Here is a 22,989-nt window from a genome sequence, read left to right on the forward strand (position 1 = left end):
GCCATTTTGTTAGTTGTTCGAAATTGCTTCTTTGTCAAATCATTCACCAAAACAACATTGAATTTAATCTATATAGCACATGATTGTTTTATACAAGACGTAAGCATTACTGTAAAACATAGAATTACGCTTACATAGAAAAAATGTAATTTAGATAAACATACAATTCTTCATAATACTAAAAATGAAACAAAACAATTCAGTCAAGAAAGTGAAAACTAATAGTTTCCAATGAGAAATTGTACCCAAAGTACAAAAAAAACAATGTCCACAAAGTACAAACCGTACTTAAAGTCCAAAATACAAATTCAACAAAGTACAAATCATAAGCATAAAATGCAATCTGAGCCACACAAAGGCAGTGTGATATAAATGCATGGATGTGTGAATAATGTATTGTACCAAAAAGTCAGTAAATTATTCAATTAATCCATTATCAAGAATATACTTCCTTCTTAAAGAGACATGAAACCCAACATTTTTCTTTCATGAGTCAGACAGAGCACACACAAATATATATATATATATATATATATATATATATATATAAAAATAAAATTTGCTTCATTCTCTTTGTATTCATTGTTGAAAAGCAGATCTAGATAGGTTTAGAAACTGGGAACTAGCTGATTGGTGGCTGCACATATATGCCTCTTGTGATTGGCTTACCAATGTGTTCTGCTAGTTCCCAGTAGTGCATTGCTGCTTCTTCAAGAATGGATTCCAAGAGAATTAAGCAACAAAGATAATATAAGTAAATGGGAAAGTTGATTACATATATTTGCTCTATTTTAATCATGAAAGAAATTGTTTGGGTTTAATATCTTTTAAATAAAAATTAACAACCAAATCAGGGTAAAATCATCTGTCAGATGTTTTGCATTTTAGAATTAATGATCATCAAATGTCATATACTTATTCAATAACACTTATTTCTAAAACTAATATCTTGCTGAAATAACTTGCAACAACATTGTGCAATTCATACAGATTTTAACTGCCCTTAGCCACAGTTGTGAAAAGACAAAACTCTCTGTATAAACCAGTCCTCCCTAATGTGCACAAAAGAAAATATTTTAAGAAGTAAAAGAGGAATAAAAGATAAAATAATGAGACAACATTGTCAGCTCTAAAATAGTTCAGAAGCAAGTGATATACTTTACAAGCTTCTTCTCAAATTCTGTATACTTGAAAGAGGTTTAGGTAACCCCCCCCCCCCAAAAAAAAAAAAAAAAAAATAACATGCCTCTAAACATCCCAGAATGTTTAAAGGGAAAGTCAAATGAAAAAAAAAGTTCATGATTCAAAAAGGGCATGTAATTTAAACAACTTTCTGATTTACTTGCATCACCAATTTTGCTTTGTTCTCTTGGTATTCTTAGTTGGAAACTAAACCTAGAGGTTCATATGCTAATTTCTTAAACCTTGAAGGCCGACTCTAATCTAAATGCATATTGACAGTTTTTCACCACTAGAGGGCGTTAGTTCGTGTATTTCATATAGATAACATTGAGCTCATGCACGTGAATTTACTGAGGAGTAAGCACTGATTGGCTAAAATTCAAGTCTGTCAAAAGAACTGAAATAAGTGGGAAGTCTGCAGAGGCTTAGATACAAGGTAATTATAGAGGTAAAACATGTTTTATTATAACTGTGTTGGTTATGCAAAACTGGGGAATGGTTAATTAAGGGATTATCTATCTTTTAAAACAACAAAAATGCTGGTGTTGACTATCCCTTTAAGACCAAGCCCCAGTTTACACCTGTGATGATTCTGAGGTGCTTCTTGTACTATCCTATGAGACAAGTTTATCTGCTATACTTCAGGAAAGTTCTCCTCTGTTAAAAGCACTTTTGGGCTATAAGAGGCTGCTCCTATGTGGTAACTCGCCATAGAACAAGCTACTGATCTGTTGTTCGTTCCTGGTAGAGCGTTTCTCTTTCTGTAGCATGCAAATATTTTACAATCACAAGTATTTGTATAACCTGTTTTGCAAGTGTATTAGCAAATTGTTATAGATGTAGTTATTGCTTCTCTCCATTGTAAGCGGCTCTTATTTGATGTGATATATCATGCATTGGGGCACTAGGCACAACTGTATATGCCCATGGCCCATTTACAGCCTCACTAGCTTCTATAAATCTAGACCATTAAAACAAACTATAAAACACACCATATTATTGTGTTACTGCTTTTTTATGGTTGTTTTTACAAGTAACAATTAAAGGGACATTCTAGTATAAAAATTAAATGCAATGTTTTCTTTTTAAACAAAATCCATTCTTTTACTGTTGTGAAAGCTGCAGTCAATTTATTTGTATACTAGAATGTCCATTTAATGCTGTTAATGAGTTATATGATGTTAAAATAATATTAATAACTGTATTTTAAAGTACTTTATATATATATCTAGATAAGATCTGAATTTTTTGAGTGTATTAATAAAGAATTTGCTTCATGGTTGCATCACAGTAGAAGGCGTATGTACTTATATTAACACCTATGGTGTTTCTAATCATTATGCATAGTTTGACATCATGCCGATGACTAATGCAATTACTTTGGGTCACACAGTGAGAAGAAAATTAATATTAGCCTGCACACTGAGCAGTAGAGTCTAGAAAATGCTCAAAGGTCATATACGCAAGTTGCAAGTAACAATTACTACAGGATATATTTATCTTATTTTTATGATTTACATTTGTTTGCTTGCTTTCTCGTTTTATTCTTGCTTCCTATGAAATTCTATGATATTTTTTGTTTTTTTTATTATTAAATGTATTTATAAAAAAAGGATCTGGGATGTACCCAGATATTAATATACCTGGTACCACAAATAATCTGAAAACAATATAAAATATGAAGGGTATAACTGATTCATATAAAATAGTGCTTTCAATATCTATAAAGCTGAGCTATGTAAGTATTATAGATTACTGCAAGGTTAGATTGAGTCAAATTGCAAAAGAGCACTTGTCAAGCAGGTCATTCTTTTACATTTCATTTAAACACAGGGCTAAACCTCTGCAAATCACTGTAAACCAACTGCTATGAAAAAAAATTCTGACAGTCGTTTTTTATTAGTTTCTTCGTTTTAATGAACTGGTTATATTTCGTTAGTGTGAGTAGCTTAAAGGTGATCGTGAGATTGCAGTGTTTTTTTATGCTCAAACTCATATCACAAGAGGCACACTGTTTAAATTGCCGTAAATTTGTTTACGTAAACTCGCAGTAATTTACACTCCGCATATTTTCTATGGCCTAGATTTAGAGTTCGGCGGTAAAAGGGCTGTTAACGCTCCGCGGGTTTTTTTCTGGCCGCACCATAAATTTAACTCTGGTATCGAGAGTTCAAACAAATGCTGCGTTAGGCTTCAAAAAAGGAGCGTAGAGCATTTTTACCGCAAATGCAACTCTCGATACCAGAGCTGCTTACGGACGCGGCCGGCATCAAAAACGTGCTCGTGCACGATTCTCCCATAGGAAACAATGGGACTGTTTGAGCTGAAAAAAAACCTAACACCTGCAAAAAAGCAGCGTTCAGCTCCTAACGCAGCCCCATTGTTTCCTATGGGGAAACACTTCCTACGTCTGCACCTAACACTCTAACATGTACCCCGAGTCTAAACACCCCTAACCTTACACTTATTAACCCCTAATCTGCCGCCCACGCTATCGCTGACCCCTGCATTACACTTTTAACCCCTAATCTGCCGCTCCGTAAAACGCCGCCACCTACGTTATCCCTATGTACCCCTAATCTGCTGCCCTAACATCGCCGACCCCTATGTTATATTTATTAACCCCTAATCTGCCCCCCACAACGTCGCCGACACCTACCTACACTTATTAACCCCTAATCTGCCGAGCGGACCTGAGCGCTACTATAATAAAGTTATTAACCCCTAATCCGCCTCACTAACCCTATCATAAATAGTATTAACCCCTAATCTGCCCTCCCTAACATCGCCGACACCTACCTTAAATTATTAACCCCTAAACTTCCGATCGGAGCTCACCGCTATTCTAATAAATGGATTAACCCCTAAAGCTAAGTCTAACCCTAACACTAACACCCCCCTAAGTTAAATATAATTTTTATCTAACGAAATAAATTAACTCTTATTAAATAACTTATTCCTATTTAAAGCTAAATACTTACCTGTAAAATAAATCCTAATATAGCTACAATATAAATTATAATTATATTATAGCTATTTTAGGATTAATATTTATTTTACAGGCAACTTTGTAATTATTTTAACCAGGTACAATAGCTATTAAATAGTTAAGAACTATTTAATAGTTACCTAGTTAAAATAATAACAAATTTACCTGTAAAATAAATCCTAACCTAAGTTATAATTAAACCTAACACTACCCTATCAATAAAATAATTAAATAAACTACCTACAATTACCTACGATTAACCTAACACTACACTATCAATAAATTAATTAAACACAATTGCTACAAATAAATACAATTAAATAAACTAGCTAAAGTACAAAAAATAAAAAAGAACTAAGTTACAGAAAATAAAAAAATGTTTACAAACATAAGAAAAATATTACAACAATTTTAAACTAATTACACCTACTCTAAGCCCCCTAATAAAATAACAAAGCCCCCCAAAATAAAAAATTCCCTACCCTATTCTAAATTAAAAAGGTTACAAGCTCTTTTACCTTACCAGCCCTGAACAGGGCCCTTTGCGGGGCATGCCCCAAGAATTTCAGCTCTTTTGCCTGTAAAAGAATAAATACAATACCCCCCCCCCAACATTACAACCCACCACCCACATACCCCTAATCTAACCCAAACCCCCCTTAAATAAACCTAACACTAAGCCCCTGAAGATCTTCCTACCTTGTCTTCACCATCCAGGTATCACCGATCCGTCCTGGCTCCAAGATCTTCATCCAACCCAAGCGGGGGTTGGCGATCCATAATCCGGTGCTCCAAAGTCTTCCTCCTATCCGGCAAGAAGAGGACATCCGGACCGGCAAACATCTTCTCCAAGCGGCATCTTCGATCTTCTTCCATCCGGTGCGGAGCGGGTCCATCTTGAAGCAGGCAACGCGGATCCATCCTCTTCTTCCGATGTCTCCCGACTAATGACGGTTCCTTTAAGGGACGTCATCCAAGATGGCGTCCCTCGAATTCCGATTGGCTGATAGGATTCTATCAGCCAATCGGAATTAAGGTAGGAATTTTCTGATTGGCTGATGGAATCAGCCAATCAGAATCAAGTTCAATCCGATTGGCCGATCCCATCAGCCAATCAGATTGAGCTCGCATTCTATTGGCTGATCGGAACAGCCAATAGAATGCGAGCTCAATCTGATTGGCTGATTGGATCAGCCAATCGGATTGAACTTGATTCTGATTGGCTGATTCAATCAGCCAATCAGAAAATTCCTACCTTAATTCCGATTGGCTGATAGAATCCTATCAGCCAATCGGAATTCGAGGGACGCCATCTTGGATGACGTCCCTTAAAGGAACCGTCATTAGTCGGGAGACATCGGAAGAAGAGGATGGATCCACGTCGCCTGCTTCAAGATGGACCCGCTCCGCACCGGATGGAAGAAGATCGAAGATGCCGCTTGGAGAAGATGTTTGCCGGTCCGGATGTCCTCTTCTTGCCGGATAGGAGGAAGACTTTGGAGCACCGGATTATGGATCGCCAACCCCCGCTTGGGTTGGATGAAGATCTTGGAGCCAGGACGGATCGGTGATACCTGGATGGTGAAGACAAGGTAGGAAGATCTTCAGGGGCTTAGTGTTAGGTTTATTTAAGGGGGGTTTGGGTTAGATTAGGGGTATGTGGGTGGTGGGTTGTAATGTTGGGGGGGGGGGTATTGTATTTATTCTTTTACAGGCAAAAGAGCTGAAATTCTTGGGGCATGCCCCGCAAAGGGCCCTGTTCAGGGCTGGTAAGGTAAAAGAGCTTGTAACCTTTTTAATTTAGAATAGGGTAGGGAATTTTTTTATTTTGGGGGGCTTTGTTATTTTATTAGGGGGCTTAGAGTAGGTGTAATTAGTTTAAAATTGTTGTAATATTTTTCTTATGTTTGTAAATATTTTTTTATTTTCTGTAACTTAGTTCTTTTTTATTTTTTGTACTTTAGCTAGTTTATTTAATTGTATTTATTTGTAGCAATTGTGTTTAATTAATTTATTGATAGTGTAGTGTTAGGTTAATTGTAGGTAATTGTAGGTAGTTTATTTAATTATTTTATTGATAGGGTAGTGTTAGGTTTAATTATAACTTAGGTTAGGATTTATTTTACAGGTAAATTTGTTATTATTTTAACTAGGTAACTATTAAATAGTTCTTAACTATTTAATAGCTATTGTACCTGGTTAAAATAATTACAAAGTTGCCTGTAAAATAAATATTAATCCTAAAATAGCTATAATATAATTATAATTTATATTGTAGCTATATTAGGATTTATTTTACAGGTAAGTATTTAGCTTTAAATAGGAATAAGTTATTTAATAAGAGTTAATTTATTTCGTTAGATAAAAATTATATTTAACTTAGGGGGGTGTTAGGGTTAGACTTAGCTTTAGGGGTTAATCCATTTATTAGAATAGCGGTGAGCTCCGATCGGAAGTTTAGGGGTTAATAATTGAAGGTAGGTGTCGGCGATGTTAGGGAGGGCAGATTAGGGGTTAATACTATTTATGATAGGGTTAGTGAGGCGGATTAGGGGTTAATAACTTTATTATAGTAGCGCTCAGGTCCGCTCGGCAGATTAGGGGTTAATAAGTGTAGGCAGGTGTCGGCGACGTTGAGGGGGGCAGATTAGGGGTTAATAAATATAATATAGGGGTCGGCGGTGTTAGGGGCAGCAGATTAGGGGTACATAAATATAACGTAGGTGGCGGTCGGCAGATTAGGGGTTAAAAAATGTAATCGAGTGGCGGCGATGTGGGGGGACCTCGGTTTAGGGGTACATAGGTAGTTTATGGGTGTTAGTGTACTTTAGGGTACAGTAGTTAAGAGCTTTATAAACCGGCGTCAGCCAGAAAGCTCTTAACTCCTGCTATTTTCAGGCGGCTGGAATCTTGTCGTTAGAGCTCTAACGCTCACTGCAGAAACGACTCTAAATACCGGCGTTAGAAAGATCCCATTGAAAAGATAGGCTACGCAAATGGCGTAGGGGGATCTGCGGTATGGAAAAGTCGCGGCTGAAAAGTGAGCGTTAGACCCTTTAATCACTGACTCCAAATACCAGCGGGCGCCCAAAACCAGCGTTAGGAGCCTCTAACGCTGGTTTTGACGGCTACCGCCGAACTCTAAATCTAGGCCTATGGGTGCTCAAAAAGATTTAACACTCAAACTTTTTATGCAAAAAGTTTGGCTGGAGACGAAAGTTGCACTAAACTATACTATTAACCTCTAAACCGCCACATTCCCACATCACAAATTACCTTTTTACCCTATTAACCCCTAAACCGCAACACCCCACATCGCAAAATACGCCACCCCACTATAAACCCCTAAAACGCCACCCCACACAGCTAAGTACCAACTACACTATTAACCCCTAAACCGCCACACCCCACATCACAAAGTACCCACTACACTATTAACTCCTATACCGACACAACCACCATTGCCACTAACCTCTAAATCCCTTACAAGCTAAACCCCTAACCTAAGATACCAAAAAACAAACAAACTAAGATTATATTAAAAAAAAACAAAAAAACAAACAAACAAACCCTTACTTTAGGACTTCAATGAAGAGCACTTATCGCTCTCACGCTAACCTGACAGGAGTTAAACAGGTAGTTAAGAATATATTACATTTCAATGTTCTTCACATAGAAGAAAATGTTATATATTTATATATATATATATATATATATATATATATATATATATATATATATATATATTGTAAAATTAAAAATAAATTAAATATATATATATATATATATATGTATAGTTATATACAAATATATATATATAGGAATATCTAATTAAAAATACATAGAACATTGTCCCCTATGTGAATAACATTGGAATGTAAAATATTTACAGTACATACACCCTAAAACACATTATTAAATATTAAAGTTCAATCAAAATTATTTTTCCTGTTATCCAGCTTTTGAGTGTAAAAGGTAAATGCGCATACATGTGTATATATGTGTTTATATATGTATATATGTATATAAGTACATTTATACACATACAAAACATAAATACACATGTATACACATATACATACGTATGTATACATACATACATACTCGTGTGTATATATATATATATGTATTTATACATTATAGTCCTTTAACCCTTTTAATAGTTTTTTAATAGTGTATATGAGTGTAACACTTTATTTTAATGTATTTATGTTGTGTTTGGTGCATCTTTCTTTCATCTAGATTGCAAGTTTTGCGCTAAACAGGGTGCGAAACTAACAGCAAAAAAGTTGCGTTATTTCACTCTCCATATCGTTGCCATTACGATTTACTGAAAAGCCTCCATGTGCGTGCGATATGGTGGCATTAAGCTCCATACCACACAAAGCCAAGGGCTGCTTTGACGTGCTTGTGCACGCTTTCCCCCATAGACATCAATAGGGAGAGAGTGTTAGAAAAAAATACCTGAAGTGCGGAGTGAAAAATCTCCGTAATGCAGCCCCATTGATGTCTATGGGGAAAAAAAGCCATGTTTAAACCTAACACCCTAACATAAACCCCTAGTCTAAACACACCTAATCTGCCGCCCCCGACATCGCCGACACTAATAACAGTTATTAACCCCTAATCCGCCGCTCCCAATTAAAAAAATCTAAATTACAAATTTGAAAAACCTAACACTACGAAAAAAATAAATAAAAAATCTAAAATTACAAAAAATATCAAACACTAAATTACGACAAATAAAAAACACTAAGCTTACAAAAAATAATAAATTAAATGATCAAAAATAAAAACAATTACACCTAACCTAATAGCCCTATAAAATAAAAAAGCTCCCCTAAAATAAAAACACCACCTAGCATACAATAAACTACCAATAGCCCTTAAAAGTGCCTTTTGTAGGGCATTGTCCTAAGTTAAATAGCTCTTTTACCTGTAAAAAAATACAAAGTCCCCCCAACAGTAAAATCCACCACCCAACCAACCCCCCAAAATGAAAAACCTAACTCTAAAAAAAAACACCTAAGCTACCCATTGCCCCTAAAGGGGCATTTGTATAGGCATTGTTTTTCACTGCCCTTAAAAGGGCATTCAGCTCTTTTACAAAAGCCCTAATCTAAAAAAAAAAAAACCCAAAAAAAACAAAAAAACTAAAACTAACCCCATAAAATCTACTGACGATCGTGTTCAAATCAGTCAATAAGATTTCAGTAGCTCGCATCCTATTGGCTGTTTTGAACAGCCAATAGGATTTCAGAAGCTCTCATCCTATTGGCTGATTTGAATTTGAAGAATTAAATCATCCAATAGGAATGCAAGGTACACCATTTTGAAATGGCTACCTTGCATTCAACTTCAGTGTATGCTGGTGACCGTATGAAGAGGACATTCCGTGCAGGATGGGATTAGTTTCCAGGATAGCTTTGCTCCGCACCGCAGGGATGAAGATAGAAGACGTCCCAAAGATGGATGAAGGTGTCGATGCCTGGATGAAGACTTCTCGCAGCCTGGATGAAGATCGATGTCCAGACTTCAGCAACCGTGAGTAGATTTTATGGGGTTAGTGTTAGGGTTTATTTTCCATTCTTTTGGGTGTTTTTTTTTTTTAGATTAGGGCTTTGGGCTTTTTATAAAAGAGCTGAATGCCCTTTTAAGGGCAGTGAAAAAAGAGCTGAATTCCCTTTTAAGGGCAATGCCCATACAAATGCCCCTTTAAGGGCAATGGGTAGCTTAGGTTTTTTTTTTAGAGTTAGGTTTTTCATTTTGTGGGGTTGGTTGGGTGGTGGGTTTTACTGTTGGGGGGACTTTGTAATTTTTTAAAGATAAAAGAGCTGTTTAACTTAGACTAATGCCCTACAAAAGGCCCTTTTAAGGGCTATTGGTAGTTTATTGTAGGCTAAGGGGTTTTTTATTTTGGGGGGACTTTTTTATTTTTATAGGGCTATTAGATTAGGTATTATTGTTTTTATTTTTGATAAGTTCGTTTATTATTTTTTGTAAGCTTAGTAACATAGTAACATAGTAGATGAGGTTGAAAAAAGACCGAAGTCCATCGAGTTCAACCTATAGAAATCTAAAATATATACAAAAATCTCCAGTTAAGCTTAAATAATCCCTCTAAAAGGTGACCCATTTAATACTAGCAATCATATCCATGAATTTTGTTTATAGACAGAAATGTATCCAAATAATTTTTAAATGTATCTAGGGTATTGGCATTCACTACCTCCTTTGGTAATGAGTTCCACAATTTTATTGCTCTTACAGTGAAAAAACGTTTCCGTTGCAGGAGATTAAATCTCCTTTCCTCCAACCTTAAATTGTGACCTCTGGTCACAAACAATTTTCTTGGAATAAACAGAGCTTCTGCCATCTCTGTATATGGGCCTTGAATATACTGTACTTATATAAAGTAATCATGTCACCTCTTAAGCGCCTTTTTTCTAAAGAAAACAGACCCAGTTTGGCTAGCCTCTCCTCATAGGTTAAATTCTCCAATCCCCTTATTAGCTTTGTGGCCCTTCTCTGAACTTTTTCTAGCTCTGCAATATCTTTTTTTGCGATTGGTCCCCAGAACTGCACTCCATACTCAAGGTGAGGTCTTACCAGGGCTTTATATAGTGACAGAATTATGCTTTCCTCCCTTGAGTCAATGCCTCTTTTAATACATGCTAGTATATTATTAGCCTTTGAAGCTGATGTCCTGCATTGTGCACCCATATTTAGCTTGTTATCTATTATTACCCCCAAATCCCTTACTTCCTGTGTTTGGCTAAGTCTTGTCCCATTTAAATAATACGTTACCTGCTTATTTTTACTTCCAAAATGTAGAACCTTGCATTTTCCCGTTAGTGTTTTTTATTTTTCGTAATTTAGTGTTTATTATTTTTTGTAATTTTTTTTTCGTAGTGTTAGTTTTTTTTAAAATTTGTAGTTTTGGTTTTTTAATTGGTAGTATTTTATTATTTTATTAGAATAGTAATGTTAGGTTAATTTATAGTTTAATGTTTGGTTTATTTTTTTTCATAGGTAAGTTTTTATTTATTTTAAGATAGTTATATTGTAATTTTAATTTTAAGTTAGGGGGTGTTAGGTTTAGGGTTTAATAGTTTAATTTAGTGTTTTGCGATGTGGGGGCTTGTGGTTTTGGGGTTTATAGGTTTATTTAGTAGCGGCGATGTGGGGGCTGGAGGTTTAGGGGTTAATAGGTTTATTTAGTAGCGGCGATGTGGGGAGGGGCTGATATTTAGGGGTAAATAGGTTTATTATAGTGTCGGCGATGTCGGGGAGTGGCTGATTAGGGGTTAATAGCTTTATTATAGTGTTTGCGATCCAGGACGTCTTTTTCAAGAGCAAATACAACCAAATAAACAGTTGCTGTTTATTTGGTTTTATTTGCTCTTGAAAAGACGTTTTTTCGTTGAAATGCATTGAGTTTTGTTTTGCTTTTATTCTACTATTATTATTATTATTATTTTGTGCTGTTTTTTTGCTTTGACAACGCTGGATTTCGCTTTTTAATGGAGTAAGTTACTACTTGATTTTTATACAAAGCGTTTTACTATTTCATCAACAGAGTATTCCTCCTATTATCCCTAGTTTGGCTGTGCTTTGCGAATTGACAGGCTTCTCTTTCAGACGGGCTGAACACACAGATTATATGGATTGAGTATATTGCACTCTTATTACTGAATATTTACAAACACATCAAGCCTTTATCCTTTACCACCAGAGACTTGCATAACTCAGACATGGAGTCAGACAAGAATTCTATAGGATCTGCACCATCTATATGCTACTAATCTGATAGGTAATTGTAAAACACTTTATGATGGATGCAGGGTAATCTGATAGGTGATTGTTAGACACTATGCACTGGATACAGGGTAATATGATAGGTGATTGTAAAACACTATATGCTGGATACAGGGCAATCTGATAGGTGATTGTAAGACACTATGTGCTGGATACAGGTTAATCTGATAGGTGATTGTAAAACACTAATCACTGGATACAGGGTAATCTGATAGGCGATTGTGAAAAACACTAATAACTGGAAACAGGGTAATCTGATAGGTGACTGCAAAACACTTTATGCTGGATACAGGGTAATCTGATAGGTGATTGTAAAACACTATATGCTGGATACTGGGTAATCTGATAGGTGATTGTAAAACACTATACACTGGACACAGGGTAATCTGATAGGTGATTGTGAAACACTATACGCTGGATACAGGGTAATCTGATAGGTGATTGTAAAACACTATACACTGGATACAGGGTAATCTGATAGCTGATTGTAAGACACTATACGCTGGATACAGGGTGTGATGAGAGTAGGAAGGGATGTCACCAGATTGGGGGTGGGGCTTAGGTCCGTTTGTCTGTGTCGCAGTTAGTTAGTGAGATCAATGCTACCAGATGTATATTTCCATGCTCTACAATAAAATAGAGTTGTACCATCTTTGCTGTGTCCTGCATCTCATGACATGGTGTCAGAAGTTCTTGCCTGTGCTTCTGTTTCCTGATCGATGACAATGTCTAAGTTTACCCCACCTGAGCCTTTTGATTTCTCTCAGCCTGCAGCTTGGCCCACATGGCGTCAGCGGTTTCAGCGCTTCAGGATTGCTTCCAAGCTGGACAAGGAGAGTGGTGAAGTACAAGTTAATTCTCTTTTATACTCTATGGGGAAAGATGTGGAGCCAGTGTTCAATACTTTTACTTTCCAAGAAGGGGAAGAATTTGACTTTGAAATAGTTATGAATAAACTCAGTGCCCACTTTGTGCCCAGAAGAAATGTGATTCATGAGAGGGCTTGTTTTCACAAATGTGCTCAGGGTGTGGGAGAATCTGTGGAGTCATTTGTGCGCAGCCTGTATGAACTAGCTGAATTCTGTGAGTTTGGTGTTGCTAAAGAAGAGCAAATCAGAGACAGTATAGTTATTGGAATTGCAGATGCTGAAGTCTCACTGAAGCTACAGTTAGAGTCTGATATAACATTAGATGGAGCTAGTAGGATGGCCTGCCAGAGTGAACTGGTGAAAAAGCAAAGTGCTGATCTGAGGTCTGAGAGTATTGTGGATGTAGTGCAGCAGTTCAGAGAGCTTCTAGTGAAATGCACTGTGTGAGCTGTAGACCTAAGATAACAGATAGGCCTAGAAGTGGATGAGCGCAGCATGCCCGATGCACACGGTGCAAACGTGCCCATGATCAGAGTGTCATATGCCCTGCTAAAGACAAAAGATGTAGAAAATGTAACATGGTGGGCCATTTTGAAGTGGTGTGTAAGACTGAATATATTAAGGAGATGCAGGTGAATAGTGACCAGGAGGGTCAAGAAGTGTCCTTTGTGGGGTCTGTTGTTGATCGGCCGGGTTCAGAAGATGATGATTGGAGGGTTACTCTTACTGTAATGGGAGCCAAAGTTTCCTTTAAGATTGACACAGGAGCAGACATCACTGTAATGTCTCTTGCAGCGTTCATAAAACTGCCTCGACAACCCCAGCTGGTGAAAGTTACAACAAAAGTCCATAGTCCTGGTGGCCGCATTGATTGTGCGGGGAAATTTCTTGCCAGCTGCAAGTACAAGCAAAGGAAATTCACCATGTGGGTGCATGTGATTAGAGGTCAGTGTGTTAACAATTTATTGAGTAGAAAAGCAGCCTGTGGTTTTGGCCTAGTAGCCAGAGTGAATGAAATCTCAGAAGATATGTTTGGTGAATTGGGCCTACTGAATTGCAACCCATTCCGTATATCACTTAAAAGTAATGCAGTCCCATACAGCATTACCACTCCCCGTAGAATTCTGTTCCCGCTCATGCCTCAAGTGGAGAAGAAGCTTCTGCGTATGAAGAATATGGGGTTATTGAAGAGGTTGTTGAAGCAACTGACTGGTGTGCCCCCATTGTGCCTGTTGCAAAGAAAAACGGGAAGGCACGCATCTGTGTAGACTTGAAAAGGCTGAATGAGGCGGTGAAGAGAGAGAGATATGTGCTGCCGACACTTGAAGACATAGCTCCAAAATTGGCGTGGGCGAAGTTCTTCTCTACATTGGATGCTTCTAGCAGATTCTGGCAGATACCTCTAGATCCAAAGTGCCGCAAACTGACTACCTTCATTACACCAGTAGGTCGGTTTTGTTTTTGCAGACTCCCCTTCAGGATATCCTCTTCTCCTGAAATCTTCCAAAGAGAAATGAGTTCTCTCCTAGGAGACCACGTGGGCATGGCAGTCGTCATGGACGACATCTTAGTGTATGGGTCTACATTGGAGGAACATGATCAGCGATTGAGCTGTGTGCTGCAGACTATCAGAGAGTCCAGGCTGAAGCTAAACCAAGAGAAATTACATTTTGGGAAAACTGAGTTATGTTACTTTGGGCATATCATCAATGGGGATGGCATCCAGCCAGACCCCGAGAAAATTTGTGCTATTGAACAAATGAAAAATACTTCTGATGTACATGAGCTGAGACAAATATTGGGCCTTGTAAATTATGTGGGCAGGTTCCTTCCAGATTTATCCACAATACTACACCCTATCACAGAGTTGCTATAGAAAGATGTTGCCTGGGTCTGGGGACCTTCACAGGAAGAATCTTTTATGCAGGTCAAGTCCCTGCTGGGGTCTGCCCCAGTGTTGGGGTTCTACGACCCATCCAAAAAGACTGTGGTTAGTGCTGATGCGAGCAGTTATTGGTTGGGGGCCGCCCTCCTGCAGCTGAATGAAAACAAACTACAGCCCATCGCCTACTGTTCCTGTACACTGAAGGCTGCAGAGTCAAAATACGCTCAAATTGAGAAAGAGTGCCTGGCTGCAGTTTGGGCCTGTGAGCGCTTTCAGCGTTACCTAGTGGGTTTAGAGAAATTTAGTCTGGAGACTGATCATAAACCGCTAGTCCTTCTAATCAACTCCTATGATATTGACAAAACACCCCTAAGATGCCAGAGACTTCTAATGAGGCTGCTCAGATTCAACGTTCAGGCAGTGCATGTGCCGGGGAAACAACTGGTTGTGGCAGATACACTATCCAGGCTAGCTGCTGCTGAAGAGTTTTCAACGGAATCAGATGTGAATGTATATGTATATTCAGTTCTGGCCTCCAAGTCCATCTCTTCAGGGAAGCTAGAACAAATAAAGAAAGAGACATATTTAGATACAGGCCTTCAAGAAGTTATAAAGTACATAAAAGAAGGTTGGTCCGAGAGTCGGGCAGCCTGGATGTCTTTAAGTTCTTATCAGTCAGAAAGGTTGCAGCTCACGGAGCTGGATGGGTTGGTACTGTTCCAGGACCGCATTGTTATCCCTGTCAGTATGTGGCAGGAGATGTTAAACACAATTCATGATGGCCACTTAGGCATTACAAAGTGCAGAGAAAGGGCAGCTATGGCTGTATGGTGGCCTGGGATCAGTTCTGACATTGCAAGCCATGTGTCTTAATGTGCCTTTTGCCGGGAACGCCGGCCTACTCAGAAAGGGGAGCCCTTGATTTCTACTCCGCTGCCTGCAGGCCCGTGGCAGAAAATAGCTGCTGATTTGTGTGAACTGCACAGGAAAAAGTTCCTAGTTGTGATTGACTACTATTCCAGGTATTTGGAAATTGCACCTTTGAATGAAATCACAAGTCAAGCCGTCATCACTCGTCTCAAGAGCTTGTTCGCCCGGTGGGGCATACCAATGGAGTTGGTGAGTGATAGCGGAATGCAGTTCGCTTCCACAGAGTTCAGTTCTTTCAGCAGGGAATATGATTTTATACATTCCATGTCAAGTCCACATTACCCACAGGCCAATGGAATGGCTGAAAGGGCAGTTCAAACAACAAAATTCATTTTGAAGCAATCTGAGCCGTACCTGGCCCTCTTGTCCTATAGGGCGACTCCCATTCAAGCCACTGGGTTTAGCCCGGCACAGCTGATGCTAGGACGCCAGATTTGCACCACCTTACCCTCTGTGGGTGTCTTCCAGCCAACTAGCTCTATTCCTCGGGACAAAGTTCTTAGGAGGGATGAAGAGGCAAAAAGGGGCTATCGATTCTTCTACGACAGGAGACATTCTGTGAGGCCCTTGCAGGAGCTGAATGCGGGGCAAAGTGTCAGAATTAAACTGGATGATGAGAAGAAATGGAAGACGCCTGCTACGGTAATTGGACGCTCTCCACAACCGAGGTCTTATGTAGTCCTTACTGATGGAGGGACAGTCACACGTCGAAATCGAAAACATCTTCAGCCTGTACCTGAGAGTTTGGAACTGGATGCCTCAGTACCACCGCCAGTGGGATCCCCTGTTTTAAGAGGGGTGTCTTCCCCTCAGCAAGATCACAGCAGGGATATGTCTTTGCCTCCAGCAAACTCTCAATCACCTTCTTCTGTATCAGAGGACAGTTCATGTAGAGTTACATCAAACGGAAGAGTGGTAAAACTTCCAGCCCGATATCGGAATTAAAGTATGGGCAGAATAATCCCATGGTCACTGTGGACTAGGGTAGACTACCCCGATGTTCAAGTCAGGATGTAATTCATGTTGCTTATATTTTCTGTAACTTGTTATGTGATCTATACTATACAAAACTGTTGTTGTATACCATGTTATTTGTTATTTTCAAATGAAAAAAATGTATGTTTTGTCCTTTGAAAAGGGGGAAGATGTGATGAGAGTAGGAAGTGACGTCACCAGAGTGGGGGCGGGGCTTAGGTCAGTTTGTCTGTGTCGCAGTTAGTTAGTGAGATCAATGCTACCAGATGTATATTTCCATGCTCTACAATAAAATAGAGTTGTACCATCTTTGCTGTGTCCTGCATGTGTCCTGCATCTCATGACACAGGGTAATCTGATAGGTGATTGTAAAACACTATATGCTGGATACATGGTAATCTGAAAGATGATTGTAAAATACTATATGCTGGATACAGGGTAATCTGATAGGTGATTCTAAATCACTATACGCTGGATACAGGGTAATCTGATAGGTGATTCTAATACACTATACGCTGGATACAGGGTAATCAGATAGGTGATTGTAAAACACTATACACTGGATACAGGGTAATCTGAAAGATGATTCTAAAACACTATATGCTGGATGCAGGGTAATCTGATAGGTGATTCTAATACACTATACGCTGGATATAGGGTAATCTGATAGGTGATTCTAATACACTATACGCTGGATACAGGGTAATCTAATAGGTGATTCTATTACACTATACCCTGGATACAGGGTAATCTGATAGATGATTGTAAAACACTAATCGCTGGATACAGGGTAATCTGATAGGTGATTGTAAAATGCTATACGCTGGATACACGGTAAGCTGATAGTATCGTGATTGTAAAACACTAAATACTGGACACAGGGTGATCTGATAGGTAATTGTAAAACACTATACACTGGACACAAGGTAATATGATAGATAATTGTAAGACACCATACGCTGGACATAGGGTAATTTGATAGGTGATTGTAAAACACTAATAACTGGATACAGGGTAATCTGATAGGCGATTGTAAAACACTAATAACTGGGTACAGGGTAATCTGATAGGTGATTGTAAAACACTATTTGCTGGATACAGGGTAATCTGATAGGTGATTGTAAAACACTATTTGCTGGATACAGGGTAATCTGATAGGTGATTGTAAAACACTATTTTCTGGATACAGGGTAATCTGATAAGTGATTGCAAAACACTATTTGCTGGGTACAGGGTAATCTGATAGGTGATTGTAAAACACTATTTGCTGGATACAGGGTAATCTGATAGGTGATTGTAAAACACTATTTGCTGGATACAGGGTAATCTGATAAGTGATTGCAAAACACTATTTGCTGGGTACAGGGTAATCTGATAGGTGATTGTAAAACACTATTTGCTGGATACAGGGTAATCTGATAGGTGATTGTAAAACACTATTTGCTGGATACAGGGTTATCTGATAGGTGATTGTAAAACACTATTTGCTGGGTACAGGGTAATCTGATAGGTGATTGTAAAACACTATTTGCTGGATACAGGGTAATCTGATAGGTGATTGTAAAACACTATTTGCTGGATACAGGGTTATCTGATAGGTGATTGTAAAACACTATTTGCTGGATACAGGGTAATCTGATAAGTGATTGCAAAACACTATTTGCTGGATACAGGGTAATCTGATAGGTGATTGTAAAACACTATTTGCTGGATACAGGGTAATCTGATAGGTGATTGTAAAACACTATTTGCTGGATACAGGGTAATCTGATAAGTGATTGCAAAACACTATTTGCTGGATACAGGGTAATCTGATAGGTGATTGTAAAACACTATACACTGGAAATAGGGGAATCTTTGCATTAGAATTTCCCTTTAGTTATAACTAAATAATAGACTACAAAACAGTGAAGAGATTGTGTTACAGCTACAAAAATAGAACAAATATTAAAAACATTTTTTTTTTTAGTGGATTGAAATCTGAGTTTTTTTAAAAGATATTTTACAGTGTAAAGAGTATGACACTAATAGAAATCACTAACGTTTGGAGTATTTTCCTAATTACAGGAGAAAAGAATAATTTAGGACTAGTTTTATAACTGTGAATACAAGATCATATTTTCTGTATAGATGGAGGTAAATACCCCCCCCCCCAAAAAAAAAGAAAATATATAAAAAAAAAATAATAATAATCAAAACTCTTGTCCTGAAAATATTGTTAATTTAATTTCAGAAAGAAAAATGGTTATGATAAGAAGTTTGGTTGCTACTAGAAAATAAATGCTTGTGTCTCAGATAAAGCTCCCTGTATTAGTAATGTATTGGGTACTACGCAAGATATAAAAACACTTTGACTATTTTTTTTGTTCAAGATAAATATCCCATGATAATTAGTCTTTGTATGCAAACAGTTTTGAAGTAACACTTACATTTAAATCCAAACACCCCCCCCCCCCTGTAAATACGAGAAAAAAAAATAGATTTATGTTTCACAGGAGAAATGGGATTCTCTTAAATGAATAGCTGTTTCACTCTTTCTTGATATCATTGAATTACACTGACAGATCCCATTCATTTAAAGGTAACCAGTGACAAATGTAACTATGCAACATCATATTAATCCTCAGAACAGTGGCGAGTTGCTGAATTTACCATCTAACCACATCCCTCCTCCTAAACTCCCCAGTGTCCAGTGAGGCTTTATCTTATGAGAGTGTCTGCAGAAGGAGAAGATATCAGCATATGCAATTTACAAAGGTCAACCCAGATAAACGTGTTATAGTGCAGATTATTCTCCGCTGAATATCCACGGAGAACAGCTCATTACTTTAGTAGACTATGGAGCAAGTCCAGCTATCAGGCTGAAAATAGGTAGCAGGTAGGTTGAAGTGAAAGTTAAAGAGACGGTATTGATGACGATAAAAAGCTTTAGTTATCATTGCACATTGACTGCAAATCTGAAGTATATCAGTTTTACTAAAGAGATGATACATGTAGGTTAAGAATTTTGCAGTGTGTTGTTTTATGATTAAACCTGCTGTGTTAGGTCATCTTCTTGGCTGGTTAAGTCATGTGACCTTATATTATAATACCACACTATATTTTTTTCATCTAGCATTAGAGGTCGTATCAACAGTACACAGATGTTCAAGACTTTTTTTTTTTTGTGCTCCATAAGAGTTTTTGAAATGTTTAAAGGGACACTCAAGTCAAATTTAAAGTTGCATGATTCAGAAAGAGCATGCAATTTGAAACGACTTTAAAATTTACTTTTATTAACAAAATGTGCACAGTCTTTTGATATTTACACTTTTTGAGCTCTTCATAGAATATACATATATGCATTTGTGATTGGCTAATGGCTGTTACATGAAACAGCGGAGTTGAAATAGACATAACTAAAATTTGTCAGAAAAAAATCTACTACTTATTTGAAGTTCAGACCAAGGGGCCGATTTATGAATGTGCGGGCGGACATGATCCGATATAGTGGATCATGTCTGCTCCACATCGATAAATGCCGACAGCATACGCTGTTGGCATTTGTCATTGCACAAACATTTCTAGTGAAATGCTTGTGCAATGCCGCGCCCTGCACATTCACGGACAATTGGCCGCTAGCAGGGGGTGTCAATCATCCCGATCGTATCTGATCGGATTGATTGCTGTCCACCACCTCAGAGGTGGCGGACAAGTTAAGAACCAGCAGTCTTAGGACCACTGCTTCTTAACCCTTGTTTCCAGCGAGCCTGAAGGCTCGCACAGAAACTGCAGCATACGCTGCATGGTAAATCGGCCCCTAAGTGCTATTGCATTGTCTTTTTATTCTGCATTTGTTGAATATGTAAATCAACTGTATTTACTTCTCTCTCAACTATTTCTGCAAAGCAAATGTACTTAAATGGAATGAAGCTTAAGAAAACCAATACAAATGTTTTTAAAGGCAGGGGTGGATGGTGCAAATGAATTAAAAGCACATGGAAGAGTACAGACTATACAGATTACACTAGGCTAAATGTTATAGGCTGGTCTGGTGTCACCCAAAGGGTAATGAAAGCAATCATTTTATCATTAGCGTAAAAGTCTGTTCTGGTGCAATAAGAATATTTCACAGCATTATTGTCAATTTTAAAGACCCAAAGCTGCTTTTGTTTGGCTATTTTCAAGGGAATAAACTGCAGGTAACTTTATAAATTTGATTTTAATTAAATGAAAGATTTCTTACAAACATCACTATGTTAACATGAGGCGGGTATTGATCTAGGCAGAACAGATTCTATTTATTCATTTTTTTAAATAAAATATAAGGCTATGGCTTTTATAGCTTAGCACATTAAATAAATAAATAAATAAATAAATAGTACCGTGTTAAGGGAAAGAGTGCTAAAATGTGTAACTAGGATTAACCCTGCATGGTTATAACACTCCAGCCTACGCAGTACTATACATGTAATGTTCCTGTTGAAAAACAGACAAAGAAACCCTTTACTTATGCAGCAACAAAACACTATGGGGGCTCCATTTATTAAAGCCTGGGCATCTCTGAGAACCTTGTCCATCAGGAATTGTTCAATCAATTGATTGTGCAGCAGTGCCCCGTGCTCTCACACAGCCAATCCCTCAAGAGACAGACTTGCCAATCATCCCAGCTGGTCCTGATGGAAAACCATGTACCCTGTTATATTCTGTGCTGGATTTTAATATGAAGAGTCAATAAAGGAAAATTATTTTAATAAGTTATTTACCCTGCTTGGATGTATCATTATATTTATGATTTGTAATCATACCAATTGGCTCTGATCGGGATGATTTAACTCTGTGAGCCTTGAGGGGGCGGCAAGGTTAAGAAGCAGCGGTCTTCAGACCGCATCTACTTAATTATGGGCTTGATTTATAAAACTGAAGATACAGTTTTGGAGCCGAGTTGTCGCACAAGGTCCCTCATACTATACTGCAACTACAAGTTGAGTAGCAGCACTTCTTAAATTGACTCATTCATGTCTGTTCTCAACAATCTTTAAATGCAGCAGTGGATGCTGGTTTGGTCCCTGTGAATATGGGAGTACAGTTTCCCTGCCTGGTAACCTTCTCTGCACACAGTATAATAAATGGGGCCCTATCACACAAGGTAAGTCACATGTATACAAAGCATGCATGATTCATCCTCTTGCCCAACAAACATCTTCGAAGGAATAATCCCATTTTAAACCTATAAAGGGAAGGGTGATGCAGGCTGATAAATTAGTCATGAGTACTTTCAGGCAATTCTCCATATGCATGGATGATGCACATACAATAGTCACAAAACATGTGCACACTGATAGAGTGGAACAGTTTGTGGTTCCTATAAAAGCACAGATTGCTCTTCAGGTACCCTAAGCATTACATGGGTACAGTATATGCTCCCCAGGACATAGGGCATACATCCCATTTACAAATGCCAAATAAAACTACATCATATTTAGGGGTAGAGGGAAGAAAATAACCTCAGAAAAGTCCAGGTTCAACTAAAGGTTTATTTTGTATTTTAATAATCAGTTTTTGCTCAATGAAACCACCACCCATTGTTTTCAAGAGCATTACCATTCCAATGGGCTAAGTCTGTTGGAAGTCCCTGATCCCTGATCTAGTGCTCAAGTACACATTTTCAGGATGTGCTAGCTATATGGTTACTGCATGGACCACAGTATATAATACTAAGAAAGCCGTACTATCCACTTTAATGTTTTAATACATCAGGAAAGGAATAAGCAATGTTTTAGGACACAGCCCTTAATCACGCAGGAAGAGCAGGCCTCCTTATCCTATCTCTCTATATACATAAAATACAATACTTAGGTACTGCATTTTTCATATTGTGTAATAGTTTTAATGAGTAAAGCAAGATGTTTCAAATGCTAGAAGCAGTTTTCAAATACAGTTAATACCATGCAGCTGGTATAACAAGTCACTGGGATTACATTTTAGCAGAAAATAAAATGTACAATAAGGTATCTCTTTAAGTACAGTCTTGTTAGGCTGATATATTGCTGATACACTCTTTCAGCTCATATAAAGCAAGGAGACTTGATGGGTTAACCAATACCTTTACACTATTACCACATCCCTCAACCCCTAAAGCACAACACCTTGAATTGTGTTGAGGTGATCTTGGGCTTATAGGCCTATTTCCCTCTGCCTGATTTCTGTCTTGTGGCCATCTATCCTCTCTCACCACCACACACAGGCCTGGCCTCTCACAGAGCCTGTGCCACTATCACTTGGCCTCTTGCAAGCCCAGCTCTCTACTCTGTTGTGCCTTTCTATGTACCTGACTCAGTCTTTCTCACAGGCTGTTCTCC

Source organism: Bombina bombina, chromosome 3 (genome assembly GCF_027579735.1).
Source record: "Bombina bombina isolate aBomBom1 chromosome 3, aBomBom1.pri, whole genome shotgun sequence".
NCBI classification, from domain to species: Eukaryota; Metazoa; Chordata; class Amphibia; order Anura; family Bombinatoridae; genus Bombina; species Bombina bombina.